Source organism: Elaeis guineensis, chromosome 13 (assembly GCF_000442705.2).
Source record: "Elaeis guineensis isolate ETL-2024a chromosome 13, EG11, whole genome shotgun sequence".
In the NCBI taxonomy this organism is placed as follows: Eukaryota; Viridiplantae; Streptophyta; class Magnoliopsida; order Arecales; family Arecaceae; genus Elaeis; species Elaeis guineensis.
The window spans coordinates 54,893,816-54,910,937 of NC_026005.2; the positions used below are offsets into that span (position 1 = coordinate 54,893,816).

Below are 17,122 nucleotides of genomic sequence, written 5' to 3' on the forward strand. Positions count from 1 at the left end.
TCATTGGTGTAGGGAATGGCAGAAACAGTAAATCATCTTCCAAATAGAACTTGTAATATTAATTTTTTTCCAAAATCTAGCTATAATGCATGTGCTTATGCACATGGATCCAATAAATTATAATTCATAATATCACATAATTATAAGTTATAGCAGTTATGAAAATTTAGCTATAGAATCTAATGAAATGTACTTGTGAATGATGAAATAAGACAATGTTGACATATATGAAAACAATGTTTTTTCTGAAAGAAATATATGAAAACATCGTTGATGTAGCTAAGATTAATACTATGAATATACTCGAAAACTTTTCGTATTCCAACATCTTCGAGGGTTTGAGGATGCTAGAAGACTCAACATAGATAATGCCCATTGAACTACGAAGAATGAACATCCACGTGAGAGATAACAACGGTTACTACTATGTAATGCACAATGATTGGACCATGATCAATGACAACAAAATCCTCTTCCTCCCAAAGCACTTGCACCCACTACCACCTGAAAAAGAAATAGTAGTAGCAGGCTAAGTGATTTATGATATATGACATCTCATCCAATAATTAGTGATAGATAATCAGTGATGTTTATTAGTAGTGATTCAAGATGCTTATCTATATAGATTGAAAAAGACTTAACTCATGGATGGTAGTCATTTAGCTGATCAAAAGAATGATATTTGTGATGGACCAGTCTATTGGACCAGCCCATCATTGAGTCGGCCCAAAGCCCTCATCCGAAAAAAGAAAGAAAATAGAAGTTATGAAGACTCTCGATGGGAGTCTTCTTCCCCACAGAGTTTGACTTGAAATTAGACTCCTAAAGCTGCCAAAATCTTAGAAAATCCTCCATAAATTTCCTCCCTTCCCCATCAAACCACTCCACGATGAGCACTAGCCCTCCTCCTCTCTTCTTCCTTCCCTATTTTGTCGATTTCCCTAGACCCATGCCTGTCGAAAATTGCAATCATAGGCTTGCCAAAGCCAAGGTAAGGGGTAGGCCTCACCTCCTCTCTCTTTTACCCTCATCCCCATGACCTTAGGCAACATCACCGGCTATTGGTTTCACCAAAAATCTGAGAAAACAAAATCCCCTATTCCATCTCTATTTTGGCTATTTTTATTCTCTACTGGTTGTTTCCACCATCGGTAATCATATCGAGGCCTTTGGCCTCTCCCTTGCATTAGCCTTTGGGTATGCTAGAGCCCCAGCCATTGGCAAGCTTGTTAGGACCCAAGGACAATCAAGCAATGGGCCTCAGTTTGGCCCTGCTCTTCTCTCATTTTTTCTGGCCAACCACTTGCCGCAACCTTCCCCTACTCCATCACTGCTGGCCACCACTATTGGACCTCTAGCTATGCTACCACACTTGGCTAGAGCACTAGACGCCCTTCCCCTAATCTCCAAAGGAGGAAAAAAAATAGAAGTGGAGAGAGAAAGAAGATCCATCCCTCTCTTTAGTGTTTCTCTCCCTCTTATTTTCTCTCTCTAGTGTCCCCCTCTCTGGATGATGACCAGGCCCTACTCTCCTATTTTTCTCTCTTAAAAAAAAAGAAAATAAGAAGACTCATTCTCTCTCCACTTTTGCTCTCTATTTTATCTCTCTTCATCCATTTTCTCTCTCTAAGAAGACCTATGAATCCTAGTATCGAATTCCATCTCTCTATCTCATGGACCCATGTTTATCCTCAGCTAGAAAGCTATGAACTACCTTGATGCTTGGGCAGCTTGTTGGACCGACCATCTAGTCAATAATCCCCTTAAAGTTTAATTCTATTGAATTCATCGAATAGAAGTTGATCGTGTTTTTAATATTTTAAATAGGAGTAGCCAATTCTTCTAATATAGTCTAAAGATCTAAGATGATCAAGGTTAGTAGATCTTATACTTCTTATTTATTTTCAAGAACTATCATATTTTTCATATATATATATGATCAGCTATTGATGAAATTATGGTTCTCATAAAATAAAGGATCAGTATATGTGTATGAAAATTCAAGCTTTATTGTAAAAATTAGTTTCATGAATAATTTTGATGAAAGAGACATGTTTATAAAGCATGAATCTAATTATGCTATTCACTATTTTTTCATCTATGTATAAAAAATGATATAAGTATTTGAAAGATTTTCTCCTAAAATTAGAATAAATCGGCATGTAGAACTAGCATCCATATAAACACAGGCCCTGCTAATGAGTGTAAAGTTGGCATATATATATAATAAAAATTTTATCGATTAAAATGTGGGCCCTATTATGGATATAAAATGACCATAGAATGAATATCTGAGAGCAATACTTTAAACTATGATATGAACACATGACAAGAATGACTTACGAATTATGTTTATAAAATATTCATAATTTATACATGTATGATTTGCATGATAACTTGCTTTAGTAAACTACTTTATGAAATATTCTATTTTTATAATATCTGTTATTTCTTAATGATGCATTATCATTGAAAATTTATATTTAGTCCAGTCTGAAAGTATAGATTTTACTTATTGAGCTAGTATAGCTCATACCTCTTCATTTATCTTTTCTTTTATAGAGAAAAAATGTTAGAAATGATTGAGGATCCAAGCTTGGGGGTTTGCCCTACCAAGCTTAAAAATTTTGTAGCTTGATTTAATATATTTGGATGATTTTGGATTTGTGCTTAACTATTTATAATTTTAGATATAAGTTTGGTTTTTGATTTTGGATATAGATATTGCTCTGAAACAATCTTAGTTTAATTAATAATTTAAATTGAACCTCTTTATTATATTTTTTTTTGTGAAGCATCTTTTATTCTATTCATGATAGTGAATGTTGGTTTCATGTTGTCAAGGATGGTATCCACTCGGTAGCATGGTTGTGCTATGTTCTGGATTTGGAATGTGACAATATCCCTCAATAACTTTGCATTGGTTATGCATTGCTTAGGCCATTGTTTGTGTAGTAAAAATGATCCATGTTGGTTCTAAGCATTAGAATCCATGGTTGACATCATAAGTAGACGGAGTGTAGCTTTGTGATTGCTTGCATATTGCAACAACAAAGTCTATATCAGTTGATAACTTATTAGCCAAAAATATTCTCCAAAATCCGTCTCAGTGCTAGCTGCAATGTAGTTACATTCAAGTGTATCCTATATTCTTCAAATGTGTTAGTTCTTGCTACAATGAACACTAATTACAGGTGATTGTAATACATAAAGCTACAACATAGTTTGTTCCCCTGCATTTTTGATGGTTCTTGTGGCCTCACATCACAATTGCTAATGCTTCTTTCTTTCTACCCATACTATAAAATATGGATAATTCCTCGATAATTCTACTTACATTCCATATGCTCTCTACAAATGGAAGCAGAGGTGATCAATAAGATGATATTCTAGCATGCGAGAGTTCCTGCTTGACTAGACTGTGCGCTAATCATGTAGGTTGCAAAACATCAACCTACAATTGACATAGTGTTGCTCAGTGTCTATTATACTTATGGTGCCTATGTAGGTGATGGCATATGCGACACTAGCTGCAGTGGCATCAACAGCACAATCGACGGTGTGCGGCGAGTTTGGCTAGTCAAAGCCATTATTCAATCTCTATAGGAAGTTCTGCGCCCAAGTAGGGGAGGAAATTCTAAGTTCATTTTCTATTAACCTTGTCAGGTCAGTCTCTATGGTTTATCTGCCGTTAACCTCTTTCACTCGTATGGGAAAAACAAAAGAAAGAGTTGGGGAAGTTGATCGATATAGAATAAAATGCAGCCCGTATTTTGGCAACAATATGTTATCCTTTCTGTTTGTCCCTTGGCTATTACACTAGTTTTCCTTTATTGTGTGCTTTGTAAATGTTTGTCATATGTATGTAATAAATGCAAGACATGTTTGTCATTTGTCATCTAGCGTGGTTGGCCCTCCATAATATTGCCTCGATGATTCCATGTGGCATATTTGTTATTGGCTGTAAAAGTCCTCCTAGGACAAGAAAGGAGCAAATAACAAAGTGAACTGATGATTAGTATATCAAGGCAAACGGTGCTTAGGGTTGAAACTAGGCCGTTCCAGTGAGAAGATTAAAGAGTGCATAAACTCTGAGATCTATTTTGAAGTGGTCTTGCAACTCTATTTTCCTCTAGCTGATCAAACCACTTTAATTTAGGATTAATTATATAAAAAATTCTAAACTATTTGGTAGTTTTAAAAGTCATTCCAAACTTTAATTTAGCACAAACAGATCATTCAACTTTTAAAATCATTTTATACAAATCTTAGCTTATGGATTTTGCCTGCCTATCCTGATGGAATTGTCACATAACGTCAATCTTCTGCATCATTTCTTTCTAACATATAAGTAGGTCACATGATATTACTTGACACTTCCATTGTAGCAACCAAATGGAATTCACAGCCAGGGTCTGAATTAATAATTTTAAAAGTTGAGAGATTTGATTGTACTAAATTAAAGTTTAAGAGGAAATAAAAAATTCCAAAATAATTCAAGATTTTTTTCATCATTAATCCCATTAACCAATTAAAGGGTTGGGCCTTAGAACTAATTTGGACCAATTTTGGTATTGACTTCTGGCCTATTGTCAGGCTTAGTTTCCAAGCCACATCCGAGCTCAAGCTCAGGTCAAGATTAGGGCTGGCAATTCGTGTTCACTGATCATAAATAGATCATGTAAATCTGAGGATATAATACAAATGAGCTCAAGCCGAACACGACTCCATTTAATTAAACGGGTCGACTTATGGAATATGAACACGACATGAATATATACAGATTGACACAACACAATCCATCTGACACGATTAATAATCGTGTTGGTGGCTCAAACGGGTACACGACCCATCTAATGACCCATTTAGCTATTTGACTTATTTATAAAATTTAACTAAAATAATAAAAATTTAGTCAAAAAATTAGAATATTATGAAAATAATTTAGTTACTTGCTATGCTAATTCTCAACTCTGAATTCCATCATTGTTTGTTTTAGGTTAGGATTATAATTTTTTGATTTCCTTCATTTGCCCTCAAGTAGTCTTAAAATAAATGTGTTAAATATATTTAAATGTATCATGTAATCCGTTAATCTATTTTAACCCATTTAGTTAAATGGGTCAAAACGGATTACGCAGGTCAACCCGTTTAAGACACAAATTTATGGTGTCATAAACGGATCGACCTGATTATAACCTGAATCCATTTATTTCAAATCTGAATCCACCTAAGTATGTATCGTATCGTGTCTGTGTCAACGGGTCATGTTGAAAATTGTCAGCCCTAGTTAAGACAAGTAGCCACCCAAGTCTAGCTCGAAGTATCTACCGGCATCATGGTTGTCATCATTCTTCCATGGCCATTTTTGTGCATGAGCAAAAGCCGACTTTCTTCAAAGTCCTCTTAGCTTGCAACTTCTCACTTCAAACTCCCAACAATTTCATCCTCTTCTTTATATAGCAAAATTTACTTGCCACTGTCTCTGCTCCCAATCTCAATCTTCTCATGTATGAGCCTGATATATATATCATCGATCCCATCGGATTTATGTTGTCATGATTGAGCCTCAAAGGTTATCCCAAGTTTGCAATGTGGATAATCATTTGTGGAGAATCAAGAATGGGGAAAAAATGAAGGAAAATAGGCTTGGAAAGGAGAGAAGAGACTATTTAAAGGGAAGATGTGAAAAATAGGTTTATAAAATGTGATTTAGAAAGAGAGTGGGAAATTCTGAAGTACACACGCTCATTAAACTTCCACTGCTATTCTTGACAATTCACATTAGTAAACCAAGTGACAAACATAGCAATGGAAAGGGACTCCTCCCCACCCTCACATCTTTTGGCAGTTTCGAGACTTTCAGTCACGGAAACCAAGTAATGGATATTACAAACATAAGAGAACTCCTATGAAGTCCTTTCTCCTCCAAAACTTCAACTCATTCAACCAGCCATAGATTACACCAGCATCCGCATCAAGTGGATCTCATCCCGGCTTGCGCCCTGCCAAGACTTATTTTTTGTCAAGGAAAACTTTTGCTTAATTCCAAGCTAAGAGAAATCATACCCAAGAAGAAATGGCAGGAAGTGATCGAGATTTTTATTAGTCAAAATGAAATCAATCGATGTTGTCACCTTCCATCCTTGTCCAAGGAGTTATTATTATGTGACTAGATAGATATGTTGACTTCTCTGTATGAGGACATCATGTGTACTATCATTAATTGCATGGTCATAAATGGGATCTAAGTTATAACGCTATTCATTATACATGGTATCTGGGATTTCTTTCTGTTGTCGACCTTCACTGCAGCCTCACCTGACCTATTTCTTAGTTTTAGCCAAGGTGTCCAAGGGTAGGCTATGGCCAACCTAATGTGAACATGGGGCATAGTTCCAATTTAGCAAATCCATCCAACTTGGCAAATCAACTATTAAAGATGGGCAATCCACCTCATAATTGTAGGAAGGCCAAATGAGGAAACTATGATTGCCACGATGCGAACATGCCCCAGATCGGCAATTACTAGTTGGCTCCATATTGCAAATGCAAAGCATGATTTCCACTAGTGTCATTCGCATGCACTTTCTAGAAATAGCCAATGCTCCTAGCGAATGTGACCATTGCTCACCCTCTATTAATAGGGACAAAAAGGGGGACCCCCAGATAAGTCTTCAATAAACTCTAGACACTCAACTACACTATCTTTTCTCTCTCTTCCCTAATTTTTAGCTAATTTGAGCATCAAAGGGTCTCCATCAGAAAACCTTTCAGTCAGAGAGTTTTTTACAGGTCCAGCTCTAACATTCTGGAGGCACCATTTCCATCGACACCTCATCTTCTATTGAGGACCCCTTCAACTCATCTTTTATTGGGGAGACCAGTCTGACCTCATTGGCTTGCATTTTGGCAGTAATAAATTGATGCTAGAGGAAGAACACACTACTACTAAAAGCGTATTTGGCTCGAGCTTGACTAAGGAGGCTTGGTTCTCCTATGGTCGGATTCTCTAAAAATACAATACCCATAAAGGCACTCATCTCTTTATGAGTGACTGTAGGTCGAGCATCAAGGTAGTCAATCATCCAAATCAACTTTCTCATCATAAAAATCCCATCCAGTTACAATGCCATATTAGATTGACTAGGGCTGAACACTCTTCAAGCAGTGGAGTCAACCTATCATTTGATGGTTAAGTTCCTGACTCCATATGGGATCAGTGAGGTGCGAGAAGATCCAGAGCTAGCCAAAGACTGTTACATAAAATTTTTGTATAGGAGAGCTTTTATAAAACCTCTGCTCATTGAGGAGCTTGACGTTCATGACGAGCTGACAGAACAAAGAGGACAACCAGTGGAAGACCTCATAACAATTGTACTAATGGAATCTGATCTGACCAAAATGGTTCTGATTGGCTCCTACCTAAATGATGAGAACCCTCAACACCTTTCTTCATTTCTTCAATTAAACGTGGATGTCTTCGCTTGGTTAGCTTCAGACATGCAGGGCATAGACTCAATGGTTATCGTACATCTCCTATATGTGGATCTGGAATATTGTCCTGTTAGGTGAAAGGAGAGGAGTTTCACATCAGAGCACCAGAAAACAATAAAAGAAGGGGCATGGGTGGATAAGCTCTTAAAGGCCAGCTCCATCTGAGAGGTAAATTACCTTGTATGGTTAGCGAATGTAGTATTGGTTAAGAAGGCAAATGGAAGTGGTGCATATGTGTCGACTATATTGACCACAACAAGGTATGCCTGAAGGACAGCTATCTATTACCTCAGATCAACCAATTAGTAGATGCTACCTCAAGCCACTAGCTTCTCTCATTCATGGATGTCTTTTCTGGCTACAATCAGATCTGCATGGCCCTCGAGGATGGGGAGAAGATTGTCTTTAGTATTGATAAAGGTCTTTTTTGTTACTGAGTCATACTTTTTGACTTAAAGAATGCAGGGGCAACCTACTAACGGCTCATGACAAGGTTTTCAAGGAGTAGATCAAAAGAAACATGGAGTTGTATGTGGATGATATGCTCATCAAAAGCAAAGTTACCAAGCATCATATTGCTGATCTTGAAGAGACCTTCGCAACACTCTAACATTTCCACATGATGCTCAACCCTAACAAGTGCATCTTCAGGGTTATCTCTGGTAAGTTCCTCGATTTTATGGTACCACAGTATGAAATCAAGATAAATCCAGAGAAGATATTAATACTATAAGAAATGCCCAATCGATGCTCCTTATCATCAGATAAGTTGAGCAGAGATTGAGGATGACAACGAAGGGGATAACCCTCTTAGGATCTATCAAAATGGCCAACTAGTGCTCCTCATCCTCAAATGGATCAAGTGGAGGTCGAGGATGATGATGAGGGGACTAACCCTTCTAAGATCCCTTGAAATAACCAACTAGCACTTCTCATCCTCAAACGAGTCGAGCGGAGGTCAAAGATGATGATAAAGGGGCCAACCCTCCAAAGAATCCTTGAAATGGATAACTGGAGCTCCTCATCCTCGGATGAGTCAAGCAGAGGCCAAGGACAGTGCCCAAGGGGCAAACCTCTAGGTACTTGTCGACATCGCCAACTGGTATTTCTCATCCTCGGATGAGTCGAATGGAGGTCGAGGATGATGTCGAAGGGACTAACCCTCTAGAGATCCCTCAAAATAGCTAACTAGTGCTTCTCATCCTTGGACAAGTTGAGCAAAGGATGAGGATGATGTCGAAGGGGATAACCTTTTGATGATCCCTCAAAATGGCCAACTGGTACTCCTCAATCTCTAAATGAGTTGAGTGGACACCAAGGATGATGATAAAGGGACTAACCCTCCAGAGTCTTTCTCATCTAAATTAGCTAGAATACCTCACTTAAAGATAGACTTGACCTCTGCAATGTGGGGAACTCTATGGATGGTGATGAAATACAGGAAATAAAGGTGAAATTGATGAAACAAGATTTGCATTAAAAAAGAAAAAAGACTTTCATTGGGTTGGTCAAGTCGATTACAAAACCAGCTCGACTGAAGCTGAGGGACACCAAAAGAGCCCAACCACAAAATTTGCTCAGCCTTTGCGAATGCTAAGTACAAAAAAAAAGGAAAAATAAGAAGTATCTTAGTTCTAGGCATCAGTAGGGGTGGTGGGATCCTCGATTGGAGTGCTAGAATATGATGATGGGTAAAGGCTAGGAGGCAGCTTCAGCAACTACGATGGTGCCACCTCGGCATTGCTCGAACCTACTCCCTCCCTGGCATCTATGGCCTCATCCTCAATGTCCAATTGGCCAAGATTGAGGTATGAAAGGAGGCCCTGGACCTTGGCCTTGCAGTCCACCACACCCTTCAAATATGATTCGGTAGCATACTCCACCTTAGCCACTAGGAACTTGTTTGAATAATGAAAGGCCTTGACCGCCTCGACCTTCATGGTCTAGAGCTTCTTCTCCCATTAGGTGGCTACGACAAAAAGTGCTTTGATCACTTGAGCCTCAGCCTAAGCCCTAACATTGATGACCTCTGCCTCCATCGACTTAATTTAGCCTTCAGGGATTCAATCTCTCTATTGGTCCTCTCTATTGGCCCTCTTCTCCAACTCTGAGGCCTCATCTATCTTCTTCTCTGCCTCCATAGCTCGGGCCTCAACCTCTTCTGATGTTTGCTCGGCTGCCTTCAAGAATCCCATAAAATGGTCCATATGGTGGATGAGCTGAGGAAGAGATTGGGTTAGTTCAGAAAAAAATCAAATTAACCCAAAGAAGGGAGTTGGATGAATCTTTGATGCGGTATCAAGAGCCTTGCATGTCAAAGGCCTGGATGTCGGCCAAAAGTATGGTAAACTGAAGCAGCTCACGAGTGACCCTATTATTTGTCAAGCCAGATCTCTAGTCCTAAGCACCCTGCCCAGATTCAACAAGAGATTTTTGAGGAGCTGAATCTGGAGGATCAGCTAGACAAGGAGATGTATGGGAAGAGTTTCAAGGCATTGGTGCACCTCGAAGGGAAGATGACACTATTGAAGGGGAGAGTTGATCCCCCAAAGTGATTGATCAGAGCAAGGGATAACTCGCGCTCCCGAAGAAGACACCCCCCCTCCTTGGAGTTGTACTTTAGGCTGGCATATGAGGATATTCAGAAGCTAATTGGGCAAAGATCACCTCAGTTCAACCTCACTTGGAAGCCTAAGTGCAACCTACGAGCTTCCTCCTCCTGGCAATGTAGCGCAATTCTTTAAGCTCCATGGGCTTCATGGCTAAAAATCAAGAGACCAAACGTCAAGAAAAATCGATATAAAATAAATTGCAAATATTTATACTTACCCAAAGGGTTGGTCGAGCTTAGGCAGACTTTGTGAATTATCTCCTTGAAAGGGAGTGTGCGCAGAGGAGCGATGTGACTAAATATAAACTCCCATGATCCCTTCTAGGCATCCGTTAGCCTCAAAGCCTTATTTGATGATTGCTGTAGCTGACCCCATGAAGTATCAAAACTATAGGGCAACTCGATCGACACCAAAAAAGAAATGCTCCTTCCAATTATGAACTAAAGAAGAAGCACCTTTAATGAGACACCACTCTATCTGAGGAGAGATGTACCACCATCCAACCTCTTTGGGATGTTCCTTAAATAAGAAATATGCCTAAAAGAGCCTAAGAAGATCTACAATGAAAGGATGGAGGGTTAACCTAAGGTCAGCCTTGAAGGACTCCTCACAGAGTCCAACCCGACTTGGGTGAGGTTTCACTATCCAGTCATCGGGGCTAGCAATCTCCAATGTGAACTCTGAAAGAACTCGATATTGGAGGCAAATGACATCCAAGTCCTTGCAGGTGAGGACAAAAGCTACATGGAATAGGCTGAAGTTCGGCACCTCCTTAACCTTGGAACCATCCAAGGAAGACTTGCTATAAAATTGAGGACTCCTTTTGCTAGATGGATCTCAATCGGATGACCCACTATCCATCGATAAGCTCAAGGTGCTCATCTTTGATATAATCTAAAAGAGAAAAAGATGAAACTAACCAATGGCAGGACACCAACAACCAAATGACCCTAGAATCAGACCAATGGATTTTGAGCTCGGAGAATGAATTTAGCCAAGGATGATCACGGCCATTGACGGTAGTCATCGATGGCTTATCGAAAATTGCCCAAGGGCTTCACCTCTCCACCCCATAGAAGTTAAGCTGTAAAATGGTAAAGCTGAAACTAAAGGGAGAAATGCCTATTTATAGGGGATCAAATGGTTCGAATGATGATTCATCTACCCACATCGGATAAGCACCAAGTGGCAGCCCCAAACAGGAGATAGATGACTCTACACAGATCCATGCCTTCAATGCCCCAAATCAAAGGATTGAAGAGATCGAGTGTATGAACTTGCAACACACGATCTATTGCAATCGATCCTGAGGGTTCAATTATCGAGGTGCATTGATTGAGCCTATCAGGGTAGCCTCAATCTTGAGATTCTATTTTCTTCATCCAATCTTAAGGCAAACTCGGACTCGAGAGTGGGGGGCAAGTGTTGTGGGCCTACACCCCAATCTCGGCTGACCTAGTCCTGGATTTTGACTGAGGTGTCTAAGGGTTTGGTTATGACCGACTTGATGTTATCTGAGGAGCATAGTCTCAGCTTGACTAATCAGCCCAACTAGGCAAATTGGCTATTAAAGGTGGGCAATCTATCTCACAATCATAGAAAGGCCAGATGAGGAAACCATGGCTACTAGGATTCGATCACGCCCCAAATCAACAACTATTTGCAAGCTCTGCATTGTAAATGCAAAGCATGATCCCCATTAGTGCGATTTGTGCACACTCACCAGAAAAGGCCAACTCTCTTGGCAAACTTGACCATTGCTCACCTACTATAATTACAAGAAAAAGGGGGACTACAAGTAAGTCTTCGATAGACTCAAGATACTCCACTACACTATCCTCTCACTCTCTCTCTATTCTTCAATTCCTAGCTGACTTGAGCATCATAGAGTTCCTACCAGAAAACCTTCTGATCCGAGATCTTTTGAACATCTAGCTCCAGCACCCAAAGGCACCATCACCATTGGTACCTCATCTTCTACCGAGGACCCCTTCATCTCATCTTTTTTCAAGGAGACCAGTCCGATCTCATTAGCCTGGGGTTCGACTGCAACACTTTTCTTTGTTAGACTGCCCTTAAGTACTATAAACTCCAATGCTATGAACTCTTCTAACCACTACAATCAATGAAAATGTTGAGATTCATTGCTAAGTACTTATTTTATTTGGAATTTACTTTTAGTGCTAGTCCTCATTGGTTATAAAAGACCTATGTTGTTTGTTATCCATGTATGGCAAGCATTAGTGTTTGACTTCCTCAAACCCTTGGAAAGTGGGCATTAGTTTCCTATTTTGTGGTAGTTCTCAAATTTGGGTGGGAACAAATAACCGTTTGGTCAAGGGATGCTCCCTTTAAGAGGCATGAGTTTTTACACTAAAAAGAGAGGGCCTGTGGCATCCTTATACCAGAGAGCAGGTTTAGGCTTTTATTTTTTAAAGCAAAATTCTTTTTCTTGTCTCTCAATTTTCTTTTGCTTTTGGTGTTTGTCTTGCATCACAGGTAAATGCTTTTGATCTGCATCAAGTAGTGTGTTGTTCTATAAAAAGCTCTTATCACCACCAAGTCAAACGGAGATATAGGAATTCTTAAGAAACATGGCACAAATGGAGATGCAATGGAGGTTGGTAGGACTTGCAATGATTTGGCTTTTGCTACTAAACAACTATTATGTTGTGGAGGCATCACACGAGGAGATGGTTGAAGCAATGCCTAACAAGGATTTTGTCGAACCACAACGCATGCTTCGGGCATTCGATTCCAAGAAAACTCTACCAAAACCTTCAAACTCCTATCGCCGTGGTTGCAATCCGAATTCTCATTGCCGTGGTTAGCAGCAAATAATGAAGGCGCATAAAGCCGGAGTGCTTCATCTAAACTTTATCAGACTTTTTATCACTTGGTGTCTTTCATACTTTTCTTCTGGTATTGGATGTAATTTTTTATTCTCTTATGCTTGGCATTTTATGCCATGTTATGATTAACAACATATGGTATTAATGGTGACTCTTTTGAAAAATACCCCTCCCTTTGTGTCTCCCTCTTTATTTTTAATTTTCATTTTCATTTTCATTATCTATGGTGTAAGATGCAGATGTAATTTTACTAATGTTTACAAGTTATACAACAACCATAGAAAGGAATATCTCCCTAGATTTTGGTTATTTTCATTTGAAATGTTCCTTTTTAGTCAATATAAATCTCCTCAAGCACGTATGAACATATAAAGAGTAGAAACATGAGATACTGATTGATGTAAGGTCGGCATTTTGATCATTCATGCAGCTTGTTCGGTTTATAGTTTTTTACATAGTGAGTCTGGATATTAGCCTGGCAAGAGATTTTAACATATATATTATTTATAGAATTTTCTTATGTCATTGGTGTAGGGAATGGCAGAAACAGTAAATCATCTTCCAAATAGAACTTGTAATATTAATTTTTTTCCAAAATCTAGCTATAATGCATGTGCTTATGCACATGGATCCAATAAATTATAATTCATAATATCACATAATTATAAGTTATAGCAGTTATGAAAATTTAGCTATAGAATCTAATGAAATATACTTGTGAATGATGTAATAAGACAATGTTGACATATATGAAAACAATGTTTTTTCTGAAAGAAATATATGAAAACATCGTTGATGTAGCTAAGATTAATACTATGAATATACTCGAAAACTTTTCATATTCTAACATCTTCGAGGGTTTGAGGATGCTAGAAGACTCAACATAGATAATGCCCATTGAACTACGAAGATTGAACATCCATGTGAGAGATAACAATGGTTACTACTATGTAATGCACAATGATTGGACCATGATCAATGACAACAAAATCCTCTTCCTCCCAAAGCACTTGCACCCACTACCACCTGAAAAAGAAATAGTAGTAGCAGGCTAAGCGATTTATGATATATGACATCTCATCCAATAATTAGTGATAGATAATCAGTGATGTTTATTAGTAGTGATTCAAGATGCTTACTCTACATAGATTGAAAAAGACTTAACTCATGGATGGTAGTCATTTAGCTGATCAAAAGAATGATATTTGTGATAGCCCAGTCTATTGGACCAGCCCATCATTGAGTCGGCCCAAAGCCCTCATCTGAAAAAAGAAGGAAAATAGAAGTTATGAAGACTCTCGATGGGAGTCTTTTTTCCCACAGAGTTTGACTTGAAATCAGACACCTAAAGCTGCCAAAATCTTTGAAAATCCTCCATAAATTTCCTCCCTTCCCCATCAAAGCACTCCACGATGAGCACTAGCCCTCCTCCTCTCTTCTTCTTTCCCTATTTTGTCGATTTCCCTAGACCCATGCCTGTCGAAAATTGCAATCATAGGCTTGCCAAAGCCAAGGTAAGGGGTAGGCCTCACCTCCTCTCTCTTTTACCCTCATCCCCATGACCTTAGGCAACATCACCGGCCATTGGTTTCACCAAAAATCTGAGAAAACAAAATCCCCTATTCCATCTCTATTTTGGCTAATTTTTATTCTCTGCTGGTTGTTTCCACCATCGGTAATCATCATCGAGGCCTTTGGCCTCTCCCTTGCGTTAGCCTTTGGCGTATGCTAGAGCCCCAGCCATTGGCAAGCTTGTTAGGACACAAGGACAATCAAGCAATGGGCCTCAGTTTGGCCCTGCTCTTCTCTCATTTTTTCTGGCCAACCACTTGCCGCAAGCCTTCCCCTACTCCATCACTGCTGGCCACCACTATTGGACCTCTAGCTATGCTACCACACTCGGCTAGAGCACTAGACGCCCTTCCTCTAATCTCCAAAGGAGGAAAAAAAATAGAAGTGGAGAGAGAAAGAAGATCCATCCCTCTCTTTAGTGTTTCTCTCCCCTCTTTTTTCTCTCTCTAGTGTCCCCCTCTCTGGATGATGACCAGGCCCTACTCTCCTATTTTTCTCTCTTAAAAAAAAAAAAATAAGAAGACTCATTCTCTCTCCACTTTTGCTCTCTATTTTATCTTTCTTCATCCATTTTCTCTCTCTAAGAAGACCTATGAATCCTAGTATCGAATTCCATCCCTTATCTTGTGGACCCATGTTTATCCTCAGCTAGAAAGATATGAACTACCTTGATGCTTGGGCAGCTTGTTGGACCGACCATCCAGTCAATAATCCCCTTAAAGTTTAATTCTATTGAATTCATCGAATAGAAGTTGATCGTGTTTTTAATATTTTAAATAGGAGTAGCCAATTCTTCTAATATAGTCTAAAGATCTAAGATGATCAAGGTTAGTAGATCTTATACTTCTTATTTATTTTCAAGAACTATCATATTTTTCATATATATATATGATCAGCTATTGATGAAATTATAGTTCTCATGAAATAAAGGATCAGTATATGTGTATGAAAATTCATGCTTTATTGTAAAAATTAGTTTCATGAATAATTTTGATGAAAGAGACATGTTTATAAAGCATGAATCTAATTATGCTATTCACTATTTTTTCATCTATGTATAAAAAAGGATATAAGTATTTGAAAGATTTTCTCCTAAAATTAGAAAAAATCGGCATGTAGAACTAGCATCCATATAAACACAGGCCCTGCTAATGAGTAAAAGTTGGCATATATATATAATAAAAATTTTATCGATTAAAAATGTGGGCCCTATTACGGATATAAAATGACCATAGAATGAATATCTGAGAGCAATACTTTAAACTATGATATGAACACACGACAAGAATGACTTACGAATTATGTTTATAAAATATTCATAATTTATACATGTATGATTTGCATGATAACTTGCTTTAGTATACTACTTTATAAATATTCTATTTTTATAATATCTGTTATTTCTTAATGATGCATTATCATTGAAAACTTTATATTTAGTCCAGTCTGAAAGTATAGATTTTACTTATTGAGCTAGTATAGCTCATACCTCTTCATTTGTCTTTTCCTTTTATAGAGAAAAAATGTTAGAAATGATTGAGGATCCAAGCTTGGGGGTTTGCCCTACCAAGCTTAAAATTTTGTAGCTTGATTTAATATATTTGGATGATTTTGGATTTGTGCTTAACTATTTATAATTTTAGATATAAGTTTGGTTTTTGATTTTGGATATAGATATTGCTCTGAAACAATCATAGTTTATTAATAATTTAAATTGAACCTCTTTATTATATTTTTTTTTGTGAAGCATCTTTTATTCTATTCATGATAGTGAATGTTGGTTTCATGTTGTCAAGGATGGTATCCACTCGGTAGCATGGCTGTGCTCTGTTTTGGATTTGGAATGTGACAATATCCCTCAATAACTTTGCATTGGTTATGCATTGCTTAGGCCATTGTTTGTGTGGTAAAAATGATCCATATTGGTTCTAAGCATTAGAATCCATGGTTGACATCATAAGTAGATGGAGTGTAGCTTTGTGATTGCTTGCATATTGCAACAACAAAGTCTATATCAGCCGATAACTTATTAGCCAAAAATATTCTCCAAAATCCCGTCTCAGTGCTAGCTGCAATGTAGTTACATTCAAGTGTATCCTATATTCTTCAAATGTGTTAGTTCTTGCTACAATGAACACTAATTACAGGTGATTGTAATACACATAAAGCTACAACATAGTTTGTTCCCCCTACATTTTTGATGGTTCTTGTGGCCTCACATCACATTGCTAATGCTTCTTTCTTTCTATCCATACTATAAATATGGATAATTCCTCGATAATTCTACTTACATTCTAGTATGCTCTCTACAAATGGAAGTAGAGGTGACCAATAAGATGATATTCTAGCATGCGAGAGTTCCTGCTTGACTAGACTGTGCGCTATCATGTAGGTTGCAAAACATCAACCTTCAATTGACATAGTGTTGCTCAGTGTCTATTATACTTATGGTGCCTATGCAGGTGATGGCATATGGACACTAGCTACAGTGGCATCAATGGCACAATCGACAGTGCGCGGCGAGTTTGGCTCGTCAGAGCCATTATTCAATTTCTATAGGAAGTTATGCGCCCAAGTTGGGGAGGAAAT

The 17,122-nt window shown here is 38.3% G+C and overlaps 1 long non-coding RNA gene across 1 annotated transcript; it reads left to right on the forward strand.

The window, feature by feature from the left end:
* Positions 1 to 12,445: 12,445 nt before the first annotated feature.
* On the forward strand, positions 12,446 to 13,125 carry LOC105034494 (uncharacterized). Its single transcript, XR_830159.3, has 2 exons — positions 12,446 to 12,524; positions 12,609 to 13,125. It is a non-coding gene; the product is annotated as an uncharacterized lncRNA (long non-coding RNA).
* Positions 13,126 to 17,122: the final 3,997 nt, after the last annotated feature.